Here is a 6,000-nt window from a genome sequence, read left to right as displayed (position 1 = left end):
CAACCCCTGAATACCTACATTTGTCGGCAGACTGTCCTTTCGATGTCAGTTCCTTAGTCATTTCCCACTGGTCAGTCACTGGCCTATCCCCATGATATTTATCGGTCTTTTTGAAATTTGGAAAATAATTGGATTGAAAGACGTAGCATCTCGTAGCGTTGTTGGACAGTTTATGATCTTGGCTGTGCAACGTAGTGCGGCTTCCGTGGCCGTTCAGATAAAACATGTGAAAACCAGGCCTTTCTAGTATGATCTCCGGCAAAAGTTCTATACTGCCTTTCCATCACTGATCTCGAATGCCAAATACTTCTTCAAGGTGTAACTAAATATACAGCTGCACTGAAATATATATACAGGTTAGAAGAGTAAGGATTCTGCTTGGCAGTTCAATCCTAAATATTCTATTTTATTCAGTCTAAGGATAAGTTGAGTTAGTGTGTAGAGCAATGTGATAGCAGTTGAAGGCATCGGGACCAGGGCGGCAGCCGTCTAGCACTGACACCGCAAAAAATGAAACTGCAGCCACCACAGCCCCGTTCACAAAGCAGTAGCACTCGTACTTTCCCTGTGGATGCGGCATGTGGTTACCCCTTGATGCCTGCATCACTGGTACTAAAAAATTAATTCCCGAATGTGATCACAAGCCATCAAATCCCTCGAGGGACCAACAACCAGCACCAAAGATGATGTTACAGCAAGGATACCAGGCCCGATATCGATCAACAACAAACCCTGGATTTTTTTTTTTTTTTACATTAAAAATAGTATGTCAATACAAAGTCATATAAATGTAAATAAGTTGATATTATTGAAAAAGTAGACATCCGCAATAGGATAAACATATGCCCTACCATATGAATATTGACAACGAAAATATACAAGTATATATTGCGTAAAATGTATCATTATTAGCTAACAGTAAAACAGTAGAATTTTCATTTATGCTTATAACTAGAGAATGATTCTGCTAATGCACTGGGAATACAGCAAATATTATTTTTTATCCACAAGCTAGAACGATACCGGGATATGTATAGCCTATCTATATTAGTGCCCTTGTCAGCCGGCAGGCAGAGAGAGAGCGAGAAACATTATATATATATATATATATATATATATATATATATGTATCTATCTATATATTATAATCTCTCTCTCTCTCTCTCTCTCTCTCTCTCTCTCTCTCTCTCTCTATATATATATATATATATATATATATATTACCCAGGCCTATCTATACACAGATACGTGTCAAGATAGATACAATATATACTGTATGTTCCCACGCCTATCTATATACAGATACCCGGTACGTTTCAAAATATATAAATATGTTTATATCTATCTATCATGTGAGGAAATTTTTAAACAAAAATATTATTCGTAATGATGGAAATAGTCATAATCTATACGCATTCACAGACGAGCATATTCATTCTGCGTATTCAAAACAAGACTTTGACTGACTGACATGCTACCATAGCATTTCACACATACTGTATTTAAATGCTAATCACATGCGCGCTTGTCATATGCCTGACTTTGTTTCAAGCACTTTTACTTTAGGGCGATTGTGAGTGTATCATGAACCACAGATCGACTCCAGGCATGACTGACAAATTTTGCGCCGCTTCCCTGACCTATTCTCATGTGTTACTACTGGGACGGCCTCCACTACCCCTCCTGTTCAAGTATCATATCCATCTTTGCTATCGTATTCCTGGTCAAACCACATGCCTGAACTTACCTTTTTTCAGTCCGTGGATCACACAGTGCCTTCACTAACTGCCGGCCATATGTGATTGAAGCATTTTTTCTTGGGTCCTGATTGTTATATAACGAATACATTGTCTTTGAATTTACTCTAGCAGCGTCGAGAATGTATCCAAGAGCATTCATTGTCCATCTTCTATATTTAGCGCGTATTGTATACAAACTTATCCTCTGATCCATAATGTCAGTGCCTTCTTCAGTGAAATCATACAACTGTTTTTTTTTTTTTCCAAATCATCCTTGGTAATGCCCAATATGGGTACTGTACTCAGAAGTTGCACATTTTTCTTACCTTTGCTTTTAGTGGGTGCTACATAGGAGTTGTTTCATTTCCTCCCCCTGTTTATTCAGTAAACTTGATATGACCTATCTTCCCATTCAGTGACTGCCTTTATCTCTGGTGGTATGCCATTTCTGGTAGGGTTGCCATACGTCCAAATTTTCCCGGACATGTCCTGCATTTAGGTGTCAAAATCTTCTTCCTGGAAGAATTTTAAAAATTCTCCAAACGTCCGGAATTTCAGCTTCCATCACTTTTTCTCGAAAAATTTACTATATCAATAAAGTTTAATGAGAGAGAGAGAGAGAGAGAGAGAGAGAGAGAGAGAGAGAGAGAGAGAGAGAGAGAGAGAGAGAGAGAGCTACGTTTTCGTCAGGGAGCGTCCACACGTGCCTTTGAACATATGTTGACAACACGGTTGGCAACATGTTTGGATACATGTATGCAGCTGTATCTGGACGAATGTATGCAAACATGTTTCAGTGCAACATGTTTCAGTGCAGCTTCGAACACTGGCAGCAGAGGCGATGGGATATGAGTGGCCATACCAGGCAGCTGAGACTTCATCATGATGTTACCAACATGATCTGGATGCTGCTGTTCCCAACATGTTTGCAGCGTGTTTGTTATTGTGTTGCATACATGTTGCCAGCATTTATTCGAGCACACATGTGGATGCGCTCTCAGCTGCTAAGTGTTGCCAACTTGGCTGGTTTAGTGCTAGCAGCCGGCTAAAGTGTCCTGCCTTTCCCTGTTATTCAGCCACGAGCTTTTTTTTTTTTTTTTTCTATAGTGCTGTTATAGCCATAAAATAAACGGTATCTGCACACAATTATTGGCTTAGTTGTCGCTGTTACACTGTAGCATTTGTTATTGTGATCTTATCCTGCATCTAGTTTTAGAATTTATCAGTCATAATCTAGCCAATTCTGTACTTTGCCTGGTTTCCATTATATTGTAAAAAGATTAAAGATTGTGATACAGTACAGCAGTACTGGTCTCTCTCTCTCTCTCTCTCTCTCTCTCTCTCTCTCTATATATATATATATATATATATATATATATATATATATATACATTGTAATGCTGGGTTGAATTAGGCTCGACTTCTCGTTCCTATTTCACCCAACGTGGAGCGGGGTCCTCTTTCGAGACCGGAGCTAGTGCAAGAAAGAGAGGCAGGACACAAAAACTCCCGGCAACACCTTTACACATATATTACCACAGTCAGACACAGGACAAATCAGCAGATATTACAACACAATATAGAGCAATATAAAACCTTATCTAGGATATGTGTATCTCGCAGGATACTTGCTTTTTTTATATTAATGACAACACAACAATCCTAGTGTATTGGGAGTGCAGTAAATATAGGTGCGCGCGGGGCGCGGGGGTGAGTTGTGACTCATTAAGAGGAGATAGGGGAGGTGCGGAGAGTGACTTAGAACGGCGAGGAGAAAGTTATGATAATACTAGAAGGCGGCAGATATTAGCCGTGAAGTTCATATGGTTTCCACTAGCCAAGATACTTTGGCGAATAACTCTGGTCTTTGATTTACACTTACTTGAGTTTTGGGAACGAGAGCGAGCAATAAATAAGATTTTATGGGTAGCGTGAGGAAGGAGAGAATACTGTTAATATTTCCTTTCACGATATTTCTTCACCGTAATGGGGGGGGGGTATGACTTTATAGGCACAGGCTTATTAATTATATAACAGAGATGTCCTCACGGGTATAGTCCATAAATCTCACTTCACAGCATGGGGAAAGATAGAATGCTATTTAATACTTCTTTTCACTATTTTACTGCACAGCTAGTCAATAGATCTCGTTTCTCAGCGTGGGGAGAGATAGAATACTATTAACACTTATTTTCACAGTCTTCCTTCACAGCAATGGGGTATGTCTTGAAAGGCATAGGCTTATTAATTATATAACAGGGGCGGCACTCGCACGTATAGTCATTCGGATCTTAGTCCACGTTCTCGCTCTTTAACTTCTCACTGTGATCTGATTTGCCCCGATATGCGCTACATGAATTCACTGCACAATACTTATTCTAGGGGAGAGTCACACTTAACCTAAATCACTCATGTTACATTATCACTCGTATTCCTCAGGGAGAAAGACAGGAACACGACATCGGTGATCCGGCTGAGCTAGGGGCACCGTCAATGCGGGGTGAGCCGAGAGGGCACGGGGCGGCTCGCAAGGGCGTCCTCTCGTGTCCTGGGCTCCCTGTGGCTCCTGGACTGGGCTCCGGTGTGTGACCCTCTGGACTGGGCCCGAATAGCTTCAGGAACCTCTGTGACAGGTCCCGGAGTCGTGGGGGCGTGGAGAGGTCTCGCCCGCGTGTTCTGGGGAGAACTGAGAGAGACGGTGGGCTGCGGTCTCCCACGTCTAGAGGCGCCGTCAGGGGAGGACTGCGGCAGCGACTTTCACTGGGGTCCGTCAGGTGCGTCTGCTCTAGTGCCAAGCGTAGAGAACAGAGACCAGGGGAGGCTGGGAGGCCTGTCCGGGATGCTCTGGGACAGAGAGCCTGGACTTCAGTCTCCGGCCGTGGGGACGTCCCTCTCCTTTGCACGCCCTCGGAGCGACCATAGATCGTCTCACGAGGCTGGGAGCGACCATAGATGGTCTCTACCTGCACACTTGGGGAGCGACCATTGATCGTCTCTACCTGGACACTGTGGGAGCGACCATTGATCGTCTCTACCAGAGCACTGTGGGAGCGACCATTGATCGTCTCTACCTGGACACTGTGGGAGCGACCGTTGATCGTCTCTACCTGAGCACTGTGGGAGCGACCATGGATCGTCTCTACCTGGACACCGTGGGAGCGACCATTGATCATCTCTACCTGAGCACTGTGGGAGTGACCATTGATCGTCTCTACCTGAACACCGTGGGAGCGACCATTGATCGTCTCTACCTGGACACTGTGGGAGCGACCATTGATCGTCTCTACCTGAGCACTGTGGGAGCGACCATTGATCATCTATACCTGAACACTATGGGAGCGACCATTGATCGTCTCTACCTGAGCACTGTGGGAGCGACCATTGATCGTCTCTACTTGAACACTATGGGAGCGACCATTGATCGTCTCTATCTGAACACTGTGGGAGCGACCATTGATCGTCTCTACCGGAACACTATGGGAGCAACCATTGATCGTCTCTACCGAAACACTTTGGGAGCGACCATAGATCGTCTCTACCAGAGGGGCTCCGTCTGGAGTTTAGTTCTAACTCCACCCCTAGCTAGCTCAGCAATTCCGCCACGCAAAGGTAGTGTCCTTCTCCTAAGGTGGAGGCGGCGTGGTGGTTGCATGTCACAGGGGCGCACGGCCCGGGCTGACATGCGTCGCTGTTGCCCGGAGTGGTGGTGGCTGGTGGTGGCTACCCCGTGGGGTCCGTGTGGGGGTGTCGGCATGTTTGCGGGCAAACTGTGTTGTTCTTGGTTTGCCCTGTCGTCGGGGATACTATGGTATTCTTCGGGGGCACTGTTCAAGCCAAGCATTTTATATATATATATATATATATATATATATCATGGTTTCATAATGTCAAAAGCCCAAAAGCCGCGGTTTTGTCGTCCAAGCTGAGGGATCGGATTCAAAACCATCTTCGGTGAAACTAAGCCGCCCAGTTTTTGTCGGCCAAAGTGATACGAAGCCGGCCCAAGCGTCTGTCATCGAAACCAAGACCGTTTTCTTATCTCACCCAAGCGTGGTCGCGAGCAGCCTTTGTGTAGCTTGGGGAGAGTGGGACTGGCCAGCAAGGACACATGAATGATAAATATAATGAAAATAGCATTATGTACATAAAATTAGGGTGCAGGTGGCTAATATTAACGACATACAGAGCCAGTTCAGCACAAATAACGGCTACATGTAAGTTGCATATTCGTCAAAAGATCTTCTTCGGCGAACCTCTCTGT

The sequence above is a fragment of the Coenobita brevimanus genome, chromosome 32 (genome assembly GCF_032717465.1).
Source record: "Coenobita brevimanus isolate Jiangsu-jjx chromosome 32, ASM3271746v2, whole genome shotgun sequence".
NCBI lineage: Eukaryota > Metazoa > Arthropoda > Malacostraca > Decapoda > Coenobitidae > Coenobita > Coenobita brevimanus.
This window is presented reverse-complemented; position numbering follows the sequence as displayed.